This window comes from Coloeus monedula (genome assembly GCF_965178545.1).
Source record: "Coloeus monedula genome assembly, chromosome: 4".
Classification (NCBI taxonomy): domain Eukaryota; kingdom Metazoa; phylum Chordata; class Aves; order Passeriformes; family Corvidae; genus Coloeus; species Coloeus monedula.
In genome coordinates, this window is record NC_138784.1 from 60,765,514 (window position 1) to 60,779,232 (window position 13,719).

General features: G+C 34.1%; 1 protein-coding gene across 1 annotated transcript in view; it reads right to left on the reverse strand.

The window, feature by feature from the left end:
- The window catches only part of TBC1D22A (TBC1 domain family member 22A), a 146,104-nt gene that overhangs the window by 47,948 nt on the left and 84,437 nt on the right, over positions 1–13,719 (reverse strand). The gene's annotated exons all lie outside the window — the stretch shown is intronic.

Sequence of the window (13,719 nt, forward strand, 5' to 3'; positions counted from 1 at the left end):
CAAACATGCCCCCAGAATCTAGACTGCCATATCGACAAAGCTATCAGACAACTCAGGAAGGCAACTGAATTGTCATTCATAACTTAATAGAGGTTTTCACTTTTATTTTTGTTATTTCAAATACAAAAATCAACACTCCACCATGAAAGTAAGCTATGCTTTAGTAGGAAAACTAAAAAGTGCAGGAAAAATAAAAAGTGCATTTTTCTAGCTCATGTGCATTAGTGGATATTCAGTAATAAATACATTATAAAGTGCTTTCCAAAAATTTATATTTCAGTAGTTATGATAAATTCCACCTTCTGACCAGTGATAAAGCAGTGTCCTTCCTCTAGAAAGGTTATTTCTACTAAATATTTTTAAATATTATATCAAAACTTATTTTCACAATGGCCTGGAAAAGTCTATGCAGTCTTGCAGATAAGACAGAATGGCTGAAAGGAGGAAAGACATCAGAAAGCTGGCAAAGAAAATGAATCAACTAACCTAGGAAACCTTAATTCTTTTTGTACTACATTCTCTTTTAAATCAAAACTAAGTTGCAAGTCCGTTAATTCTCTAAATCTTATACTTCATAACCACAAACCGAATGAGTTTACACTTCTGTTTCCTGACAGTCACTAAGATATTCTTCCTCCCTTCAGTTAAAATGTTTATATTAAAGAGAAATAATCTTCCTTGCATGAGAGCTTATTTAAATTCTTGTACTGCTCCATAAAGGATGAAGGATGGTGCTGTAGACTGTGAAATGCCTTTGTGTTTGACCAGAAGCAGATTATTTCAATAGTGCACAACACTCTACAGTCCATTTTAGAGCAAACAGGAATACAGTGAAATCTCTCTGCTGTGAAGTATGCCAGCATCAAATCCAGCTTGGAGAAACAGAGAATGACTTTTGTGCCTCTTCTCAGGAATGAGGCATTGGTGAATGAGGCTTCTGAACACTATTTTCAGAACACGAGCTGACATCTCAGCAAACCAGAGATGCAATAAAACTTAATGAGTGACTCAACTGATCACATTTTCTTGAGAAACTACACTGCTCCTGTGACATAAACAGCAACTTTTCCAGCAGGAATGTGTTAAATAGTTTCCTGCACCTCTCAATCATGCTTGTAAAAAGATCAAAACTCAGGATGAAGCCCTACAAAACACCTTCCCCAGTGAAAGTATATAGCTAAAATTTTATCTGCAGTGGTGCTAGATTTTAATATATAGTATTTTGGTGACACCCTTTCCTAGTAATGTACGGAAGAGAAAGCATCAACAGAAGTCAGTAAAGCATTGATATTTTTCTTTTTTTCTTAGTGTAAGTGAGCAACAAAAATTTATCATAATGTGGTCAGGCAGTTGGACTCACGATCATTGTACTTCCCTTCCAAATGAACTATTCTATTCTGCTCTACTAATTACATCAGAAAAAACAGTTATTAGCACATGCAGTCAGTAAAACTGACTCACATCTCATGTAGAAATGGGCAGAAATGACTGCTTCTAACATGGTCAGCCAGCCATTCCCAGCCTCCTCTCACAACAGCACAACACAGAACTGCCCAGCTCTGCCTAGCTCCCCGTGCCTTGCCTAAACTTAATCATGTCTAACAAACAAGAAAGTTGTGTTAGAAAAGGATCCTCGTCACAGCCATGGGCAGAAGGAAAGAAATTAATGGCAGCTGAGACACCACAAGTTCAACCCTCTCACTGACAGGAGAACAAGAAAGCACTCACAACTCACACTTGGTTTCAGTAAATAGCATTATGCAAAAGAACTAGGCTGCACCAAAGGTAGATTGCAAGGAGACCCATACTTGATGAGATAAACACCTCCCAAGGTTGTTAACACACTGTTTTACACTGTTTTTGCACAACATTAATGAATTTATGGGCATCTGTTTCATAATTTTGTGTGAGATTACGCTTGTTTTAGCACAGATATGCATGATTCCACATGTGCTCATCTTCACACTCCCAAGAACTCCTTCTAAATATGAAGTTTTCTGATTCAGGATTTATTTGCACTTCTGAAAGCAATGAAGCAAAATAAGGGCAAGAAGAAAAAGGAATAATTGCATTGGTGAGTAAAAACATTTAATATAGATTTAACTCTACAAAGTCTACTTTTCTACTGATACTAGCAGAATTTTTGGAAATGACACTAGGAAAAAATATTTATAGCAACAAGCTGATTAATCTGAATAAAAGCTAAGGGGATAAAATGCATAGAGTAGCTTAAATCATAAATTCAAATGCAACTAAAATAAAATAGATAGTCATTACATTTTAATACCAAAATGAGTAATTGCTAAATTCCTCATTAAAAAGTGCTTTACAAGACTTACTTACTACAATAAAAGTACCTGCAACATTATACTTTGCATAATTTTTTGTTAATTACCTGGACTTAGCAATATGATGGAAAACCTAATAATGTGGTATTTAGTACTTATATAAAGGGACAACCTGGAAGAAAACCAAATTCCAAATGGTTTTAAATTATTCAAAAAGATGAAAGAATTTTTTATCTTCCCTTCATTTTCCAAGCACTTATTGAAGGATCAAAGCATGTTAACACAACTGTTTTATTTAGAAATATTAAAAACAAGATGACTCATCTCTCCTACACTTTGTTCTCCCTGCTTCATCCCTGCTCCCCTGCTGAAGGAATAACATTAGGTTTTGTTAATGCTGTTAAACAATATAAATGTCTTATCCATAGTGGAAAACTATCATGCTTAAAATTAAAGAAATATATATTTCCAAATATATGATATATGTGTTCTCGGCATTTAAACACATACAAAACTGATATTAAAATTTTGTGGAGAACAAAATGATTCTCATATGAATAATGTGGAACTAAATAAGATATAAATTATTAAAAAGTGGATTACTGGAAAAATTGGAGGTCAAAACAGATGTTTGCTTGAGACCAGGAAAAGGAAGCAGTACTTGAGACCAGGAAAAGGAAGCAGTAAAGAAAGGAGACAAAAAGCAGGTCTTTACACTGTGAGCAACCTTAACACCTAGAGGAAACCACTTTGCACTTTAAGTAAGTTTATTAACACAAAAAGGTCTACCTATCATAATCCCATTAAAAATAAGAACTTTGATGAATAATTATTTAAAGGCTTTCTTAATTAGAAGCAAAGATAATTTTCCTATAATACAAATCATATTTTATGTAAAATATTTGTATCAATTTTTTTCTTGGCACTTTCCTTTGCTTATTTATTTGTCAGCAAATCAAGTAACCTGCTGACCTGGACTGAATGAAGAAACCAGCTCTCCTCACAGCTCCCTTCATATATTTGAAGACCAAACAAGGAAATTAAATTTTCTTACTGTGTCATATTGCCAAGTGCTCAAATAAAATGTACATGGAAAGAAGAGCAGAAAATATATTTGAAAAACAAAAGAGGATACATTTTAGAATATAGTTTTTAAACAAAATAAATTTACATAGAAAACACAGATTTCAGTGTCTCGCAAATCAACGTGTTGCAATTTTCTATTTAAATATGTAAATTAGTAGAAAAATTCAATATCAGTATTGTAAGCTAAAAAATATTGTGAATGAAGAAATGCTGCCTAATTTTGCATGTCAACTTTACATTCCTTAGACCCTTGAGGCAACATAAAACATTCCAACCGTGATGCGGTTATGAAAAAACACAGTGCCTTGTAGAAGAAGAAACAGTCTTGAATCACATGGAGTTTGTAAAAAACTGTAAAAAAATAGTATCTTTCTAACCTAAAGATCTTCTTCTATGTGGAATATATGCACATGTTATCAACAGAGCTTCAGCGTTCCAGTATGGCTACTCTTAAAGAATCTAGGTTGTCTTGTCTTTGACAGTTAACAGGAAGGGAAAATTCAAGGAAGTGCAAGCTTTAGGTGACTTCTTCCTATCCACCAGCATCATAGCACAGAGGTATCTTGATCTAGATATTGGAATCTGCTTCAATTCCTTATGATAGATTTTTCTCTCATAAGTTTGCTCAGTCCCTTTCTGAATCCACATAACATTCAGGACCCATGGAGTGTTGTGGTAAAGAATTCAACAATTAAACTGTGCGCTGTATAAAGAACTATCTTAGGCTTGGACCTTTACACCAGTTTTCAAATGTGACTAAACTTTTCCTTATGTCACATGTACTTTGTACACTTGTACTACATTGTTCTCTCAATCTTTTTTCTTTTCTCCCCCAGGCTAAGGAATCTTGAAGGTACAATTCTTTGCTTTTACTTATCCTTGACTTCCTCCAACCTGTTCCACAGGAACACCATAGATTTATATAATGGCAAAATTAGGGTCCTCATTCTTCATACTAACACTTTCATAAAAGTATTACGACCTTTAATTCTTGCTCCTAATTGGCAACACACAGTTCATAGTTAAAGATTATGTATCAGAATATAATTTTCTTTTTCTCCCCAAATCTTTCCATGTCACTTTACATTTACATGAATGGGAATTTCAAGTACCACTATATTTTTGTCACTCTGTCTCAGAAGGTTTTTCTGCTTTTCTTGGTTTGTAAGTTCAGGTCTATGTTTATTCTGAATGAGTTTTAGCAGCTGCAGGCATTCCTATTCTGCTATTCACTTTTCTTTCCTGATCACTTGATATTAAATAAAGACATGTTCAAAACTAAATATGTAACATGTACATAACGTGTACAACTAGCACATATAGGAAAAATACATAGATATCTGCAGTACTTTCTGTTAGTCAAAATCGTTTTTTGATCTGAAAACTTTCTACTTGTTATTCTACCAGATGCTACTCTTTTGTTCAGATATGAAATAAAGGAATATCTGTTTTGTTTCAACTTCACCTATTGCGCATTAGAAAGTAATTGAATGACCTTTTTAAATTTCTAATCGACAAAGTTCCTTCACAGTGAATAAAGGAGAAATAGTGTTATACCGAAATATCTTTCCATTAGTACTTCCCAGAGGCTCACACTGTCTTCTCTAAATTGATAACTACTCAGACACTGTATTACATCAAAACTGATAACAAGAAAAGGTTCACCAAAGATACTTTAAGTGCAAACTATCCTGAAATGTGTTTAGTCGGGTTTTTTTGGTCTGCTCTCCAACAGTAGTACTTCTGTGCACCTTTTCTCCAATTTGGCATTTTAATAATAAATCACCACAGCTATTAATATTTCCTCTGTGTTCAGTCTCTGAAGTAATGTGATATAACAGAAAGTAATAACAGAGTTAAAATAACTAAGTATATCTAAAGTATACTAGGACAAAATGACACCTAAACATGTCCTTTTAGTCTGTAGGAAAAAAACATCATCACATCAAAACTAGAAATAAACCTCTTTTAATGGATCTCTGTTTTAAAATATGACTTAATCTGCAGGTTGAAAGATAATCACATGGGAAGATAATGTGAGCTTTGTATGAATCACTACTAATCAGCTGTCCTCAAAAAGGAAAGTATCTTTGATTGAAATGCTATATTAAAAAGTATAGAAAATATGTACCTTAGTTCTTTTTAAAGTATCAGCTGTAAGTTTATAAACTATATTTTAATTACTGTTGATGAGCAACTGGCATGATATAGGTTTTCCTGTTCATTACTCACAGTTGCATACTAGCTTGCCAGTTAAATCTTTGTTAATATTCTCATTTCTAAATGCTTTGAGTGTGCTCGGTGCTTATTTTCTGCTAGGAAAAAGGCATAAAACACAAGTTCAAATGCTTACTGGGTTTATGAAGAAGAATATTGTAAGAAGGATTGCTCTGACAGTTTGATTAGATTAATACAATCCTTCAGCTTGCTCAACATACATCACTCTTCAAAATGCAGGTATTGCAACTTCCTTAGTGGATGCTAATGCATTTAAATTGAAAAGCACTGGCATCACATCTTTCCAATGCAAATTTCCATGGAAAATAAATTGAGATACACTGAATGGCATATGACAATGGCATTTATAAACACAGTCCTCTCACCAAAGAATGTTAAAAAGAAATGAAGCACAACTACCTGTATGTTTTCTCATGAAGTTGCAACCATATTTTAAAAATGTACATGGAATTTGTAACTAGTTTACATATATGGAAAACTACATGACAATTTTTGGAATTGTTGAGCTATACAGGAAAAAAATTACTAAAACACAAATTGTAAAATTTGCAAAATAGCCAGCATCAGTTTATGGAAAGCAGGTCCTGCTTGACTAACCAGAGCTCTTTCTATGACAAGGTGACCTGCTGTGCGAGGTTCTAATTTATGTTTGCAAAAATAAATGATGAATTTTATTGTGTATTTTATCACATAATCATGATACAGCAATGTCATCAAATCTAGATATATGTGAACTTCTGTTAACCAAGCACAAATAGTCTGAAATTACTATTGTAAAATGTGCACAGCTTTTCCATTTTTTTCAGCAGATGTTGAAGATGCACTGAGTAACATCAGACACTAAGAACCACTTGATAGACTGCACTGATCTCCATATAATAACAAAATGCACTACTGGAGTTGACATAATGTCTAATTAATCCAGGATTATATGAGATGGATCGAATAGGGTTATCTGAAAGCTTATGTCAGCATTCACATTAGCAAAAATAACTGAAGGCAATAGGAGATGACGGGAAGATCAGAGCAGGCTGGGCTGAGGTTCCTACAGGATGTTGCCTATTAACACCTGTAAGTACAAACCTCATAATGAGCAGCATGGCTGTTAGTACCACATTGTCCAAAAAAGCCAGAAGTTCTCATTTCCATGGCCGTAAAAAATATATCTTTAAAACAAAAACTTAATGGTACTAGAGAGAGAAAACTTTTTTAATTTCAAAAAAACAAGGAAAATACGAAAGTTGCAATTGGAGCACTTGGAAGCAAAGGTGGGAAGGTTGGTGAATTGTCAGTGCTGCTTAAAACAGTGGAGAAATAAAAGCTAGCCTGTGTGAAATTAAAGCATTGTGAACCCCTGCAAATGGAATGAAAAGATATCACAGTAATCAACTAAATACAAGTGTGCTTTATTATTCTGCTAAAGTGGGCTGAAGTATCCTTATTGTAACAATATTCAACATTTAAAAATAATAGTAGCTAAATTCAGTATACAGCCTACTATAAAAATTAGAGAAAAGGATATTGTTCAACTTCACAAACTACCAGTTCAACCAGAGGCACTTAAAAGAAGAAGAAAAAAAAAAAGAGTATGACTTTTTAAGTTCATTTCATAAGTTACCTTCAAATGAAGTTCCCAAAGGCATTTTTTGCAACCTCTGTCAGCATACCTAAATGACAAACTTGTGCCATTTGCAAAGCACAATTCAACTTCTATCTGACTGCATGAACTTGGTATTTCTCAAACATCAGGGTTAATACAAACTAAGAAAGCTATGTAAACTATATAAGCTATATAACTACTACAATTAACTTTTTTATTAAATAAAAATCAAGTCCTACTTTTCCCTCCCCACTGCGGGAAAATATAGTTCCAGAATTTAACCCACATACCTCTAGCTTGAAATGAAATTTATCTTCCTTCAATTACCACCAGTCACAGCTTTCAAAATCTACAACAGCAGATGTGGAGTCACCATCTCTGAAAGATGTTTCCCCACAACAGCTATTTTCAGTTTGCAAACTCTTTCATTGTTTACAAAGTCATGACAGTATTGCAGCAGAGTAATGATGTTCAAGATGTGATTCAGACATTATACTTAGTCTTGAGTGAGTGTTTTAGAGAAATTTGAATTTTAGCTTCCTTGAAAGATATCATTACCCTATGGAACATTACTGAAGACAACTGAGTTAGTGAAATTAATCTTACTCACTGACTCCCATGTACAAGTTTGTTAAATGGTTTCTTGCACACACAGTGAAAGTGGATTAGGGTGCAGCCAAAAAGGTTGAATAAAGAAATGAATGTTCATTCACAGACATATATTTTCAAAAAGGTAAATAGACTAGGCAAAATTTTAAACAAAACAAAAGATGGAAGCATCAAATTAATTCACTAATTTAAAATATGCAGTTATTATTAGTAATAACTGATTTGTATACTTAATCAGAATAACCAGTATAGTAACTATATATTTCACTATATATTTTCACTATATACTCCCACAGAAAATACTCTGTTCAGAGGTCTGAATAATCAGGACAACTTTATTTCTGAACTAGTGCCCAAGTGAAGATTTCTATGCTGAAGGTTTTTGTTGTGTAGAAATGCATCTTAACAGCTAAAGGTGACAAAGATTTAGTGGAATAACACTTACTAAAGACAGCCCAGAGGACTGCTGAAATCAGATATAATTTGAAAACCACTGTCCATTTCTGATGCCACATTAGGCATCACTTTAGAACTCCTTCATATTCATCTACATACTTCAGCATAAGTAGCATTATTTCAGTTTCACACTACAAAAATATTAATTCCGACTAAGCACAGAACAGCCAAAATTTATCAGATTTATATACTCTTTGAAATAGTTGGAGTTTTTTGATCAGTAGTTCCTGAACTACTGCTGGGAGACTAGAAACTAAATTGGGATAACCACATGAATACTTACACAAAAAAATGCCAAGAAAATGAAGCAACTCAATGATGGAACATCTGAGTAATGACAGAAGAAAATTACATATTCTATCTGATTTAAAGGGATTCATATTATTTGTATTAGATGAAAATTCAAAAAAAAAAAAAGAAGAACTGGGCTTTTTGAAATTCTGTGAGGGGAAAGTACAGTACAGATTGTCTGGGAAATGTAAGAGAAAAATATGTTGAACAAAAAAATCCTATGCAGAATCTACTAGAAAAAGTTATGAAATAAGAGAAGCAAGAGCTCTATTGAGGAAAAGAGGAATTCTTGGTATCAGTAATTGTCATCAGCTATCTCAGGAGAACTGTCATACAGACATTCTGAAATGTGTATCTTAACTAAGGAAGACAGGTCAGGGAAAAAAAGTAGATATGCAAATCATCAGCATAAGCTGACAGTGAAGTTGTAAGAAAGTCTCAGATCACCCATGAATAGGATGGAAGAGGAAGAGTGAAAAAGAACCAAGAACCCCTGTGAGACTGGAAGAAAGGGCAGAATAGCTCTCAAAACAGACAGTCAAGGACAATGCAAGTGGCAGAGCAAAGCACAAGACCGTCATGTATCAGGAATACCAGAAAGGCCAGAATATTAAAGACGTAGTGATCATTACTAGGAGCTAAAGGACTGGAGAGACAAAAGAAGATACGATTTTTAATATTTCATGTAGTTGTAATGATGTTGTACATTCCAGAAACAAACAGTAATTATACTAATTTCATACACCCTCCACAAGGGCCTATGCTGCTATAAATAATCTATTTTTACTGGATTTTACTGGATTTGTCAAATATTTGTTTGTCCTTTTTTTCCCCTGCTCTCCCAAGGTTGTGTTTGCATTTAGGTATTATGTCTTACGCAGTAGCAAAGAGTTAAAATTAATGTTTAATCGATTTTCTGTGCAGGCTGTATTAGCTTGAGATGTCTTAATAAATCTGAAACAAGGAAACAGAGAACTGTACAACATGTTAGGACTTTTGTACATTTGTTCAGGTTTTAACAACAAGAAGACATCAGAACAAAAAGGGAAAAGTCAAATGGCAATCATGGTTTAGTTGTTAGTGCTCACTTCTACGAACAACAATAACTGACACAACTAACTGGAGCTTCAGAAAAGAAAACTAAGTAGATTTAAAATACTAAACAACTTGAAATTGTAGTGTAGTCTTAATTGTAATGTAGTCTTAAAACATCACTGAAGCTCAAAGAGGAAGGGCTCTATGGGAGGAAGGAGCATAAAATTAAAAGAGCTTATGGATGTAAGAAAGGTTATTTCCCTTTTTATCTTCTTGTATAGCAACACAATTCTCTTTCAGACTTTGGTCTTTGAGAACAATATTAATTTTAATAAAGCCTCCTTCTAGAAACACTGGCTACTTCAAAGTAGCCAAGGAGCAAAACAAACTGTTTTCTAGACTGTTTCTAAGTCCTACAAGTATCCTATATTCATTCATCAAGATCCTGATCAATAAAGCACTTGAGTACATGCTTAAATAACAAAATTCATGAGTTGTTCTATTGAAGTCAATGAGATTAGTCCCATTCTTTAAGATAAGCTAAGCATAAGAGAAAGTACTTTCTCTCTGCATTCACAATCAGCTTTCATTTAGCCACAGAAAAATTAACATCTATTTCAACAGTACTAGAAGCTGTCTAAAGAACTTGAACACAGAAAAACCTACAGGCTTCCCTATGCATACCGTTGAGTTTTGATTTTCTGGTTTTTGCATGTCTAAATACCTTCCTCATAAAAAAAAAGCATGGGTTCACATCTTTTTGCTTCTTTTATTTGCCACACTGAATCTTCCGTGATGTCAATGAATGCTACCAAAGAAAAGTGAACAAAAATTAGCAATACGTAAACATATTTGCAATCCACACTTACATTAAAACAGTTGATCTAGTGGTCAAGAATTTCACATCATAAAAAGTCTTTTTAAATATTATGAAAGGAATTTTAATTCACTTTTTGCAAAAATGCAGAGAGCTTCCATTTTGAGATGAAGATTTTTAAATTTGAGTGCCTACCAGCATGCTGTGTACTTATTCTACAAAGGTAATGAAGATGGAGTTAATATGTTCAATGGAGCCTGAAAAGGCATTCAGCTGATGAGCCACTCTAAACCATAAACCTCATAAATCACTCTAAATCTCTCTCTAGGCTCCTGAGTTTATTTACTGGGTGAAGCTTAGATACCCAACACAGCAATGAACACAAACTTACAGAAAGACACCGATCTTTTTGCATTTATATCTCAAACTGAACCCCACCTCTGCTGTTCACAGTAAGCCCACTGGCAGGAAGGACAGACTAGGAACTTTAGAGTCTTGGATCTGACAGACCTCTAAACACAGAAATTCCCATGTATTGGTGAGTAATATGCAAACCCATTTAAAGGCACACATTTGTGCCAGTTAACAACTTCAACTGGTATGGGGAGTCATATTTAAGTATCTCATAGAGGCTGCTACTGTCAGTTTTATATCTGCCAGTGCCAGTGCTAGTGAAACTGCAGATCCCAGTTGGGAAGCTGAATGTGCACACTGCTCTGTGCTAGAATGTGGTCCAGCAGAAAATCAGGACCCACTTAGTCTGCTTTCTCTGAGAATTTGGGAACCCTGTCTCTCCACAAGAAACTACAAAATAAATAGGAAAACCTAACAAAATGGACTCAACAAAAGAGCACCAATCATATATATACACCATTGTAATTCCATAAATACCATCTGGCTTTTTTCTATTCTAGGAGAAAACCTGTGAGTTGTATTCATATACAGATGTCAGTGAGAGTATTTTAAATTCTCACTGAAAAGCTGAACTATTGTTTAAAAAACTCGGTTTTTTCTCCTTTGTGCACGTAATTCTTAGGCATGTTAAAGACTGTACATAAAATTTTATATGCATATATATGTGGTTAAAGCAGTGTGGTTCTTTTTTTGACTAACACTCTTACCTTCTTTTCTTTGAGTTTTCTATTATTTGAGATTGCACTTAACACAAGACAAACAATAAGAGGTCAGTGACTTCATTGCTGTACCACTGAAATACAACTGCCTGCCACAATAAATTCCTAATGAGCACAACCCTTGCCAATGGAAGGTTGCCCTGGCAACAAAGTTATCCCAGAAGGTAACTATCCATGTGGGAGAAGCTGATGGCAGTCAGCTGTCTGACAAAGATTCGAAAACTATAAAAACTTTTCAATTGCTCAAGTTCAACAGAAACTTGATGTACCAGGAGTCTATTGACACAAGAAAATACTGACTTGCTGAATACAAAGGGATTAAGAAACTTCCAAATGAATGCAGAGTTAGAACAAGGACATTATGTTAAAACAGGTACATCTTCAGATTGCCAGTCTTGCAATAAAAAGTTCTTCTCTCACTTGTTCATGTCTTCCTATGGTTCCAAATAATTAAATTTTATTTAAACCATACTTTTACATTTACTTTTAAAGAGAACAATGTGAAAAGGTTTTCCTGAACTATAATGGAAGTTGGCAAGATCAAGGCTGGGCTCAGTAGACAGTAGGATGGTGAATTCCAGCTCTGAAGGAGCTAAAAAAATTCCCAAGAGAAAACAAGAGGTGGCAGAATCAAAGGCAGAGGCATGACCTGAATACAGCCTCCTGAGGACATTGATGCTTTTTAACCCAGGAGCTGGTTTCTCTTACAGTATATGAGAGGTAGTGACAAGAAGAGTCACTACCAAGACACACAGTATTTTTGCCCTTATTTCCTAAGAAAATTAAACTTTCATGCTCACATTTTACATCTGGCAGGAAAGGTTATATGCCACTATGTCTGTCTCCTCCACTCCAGAACATTTAACCTTCTGGCCAGTTTCAAATTGACAAATGCCTAGAAATCTGAAAGATGTGATCCGACCCACATGTTAGTAATTGGATATTAAATATTCATATGTCCAGACACTTCTCACAAGGTAACTAAGCCAGATTTTAAAATTAGGTTATTGTCAAATGAGAGAATTAAAAGGACAAAAAAGCAGAATAGAATCTGTGTTGTTCACTAAAATACTAAGTGGTCTTGAAAAATCTTAGTTTGGTAGAGATGCAAAATTATTCAGAGTAGCTTTTACTGGTAAAAAATAAACTTGGCTTCAAGAAGTCTCAGAAAGCTGTTGTGCTACTGAATAATAAAATGACAAATGAAATTCAATCTGGATATACACACAGAGGTAAAAACACTGCAAAGCATAAACATCTGATGTCATGCATAACATGAACCTCTAAGATAGTCAAGTTGGATTAACTATGAACAGTTACCTGAATTATGCACTTTTCACAGGAGAAAAGACATGAAAAATTATAAATAAATAAATAAATAAATAGGAAACAAATCTCATTTATGAATCCATGGTATTATCACCTCCCGAAGAAGTTTCCATTTACTACACAACAGTAATAAGCACAAAAAGCACATGTAATGGCTTTTTTAAGTACAGATATTTTCAGCTTGTAAAAGGAGTGATTGCATACAGAGATAGAAAACAGTTTTGAGACAGTTGATGGGAAAAGGTGAATAAAGAATGATTTGACACAATTTCTCATCATCAAAGAAATAAGTGGAAGTGAATTCAAAAGAATCTTTTGTTAAATCAAAGAAGGAAAATTTCTTTTCACACTGCATAAAGAAATTGCAAAAAAATCACTGCCACAGGATGTTTTAAGCAGTATACTTTAAAACAATTAGATACATATTTAATAATACTCAATAGCCATTTTTAAAAAATCACTATAAGAGATAAATATATAATGAAGCTTGCAAGTAGAAGAAGCTGGGAGGGTATATGCCTTCCCCACTGTTTTTCTCTCACTCTAAATGTTTGTCTTTTTTCACTTAACCTAACCTGATTCAAGGATCTTGGTGGTCCAAAAAGACCAGACTGGAACAATGAGATGTCTCACACTCTAAATTCCTGGCCATGAAAAATTAAATTTGATTTCAGTACTTGTATTTTGAGTCTCTTGTCTCAGGTGGCTTAAGGCTTTGATTGAGACCAGAGTAGCAATAACATCTTTCTTTTATAGATTCTACAGTGTCTGTTGAGAAATGTACTCCAGTTTCAACTTTAATTGATTTTTTTTTTTAAATAAGCACTAAACACAAGA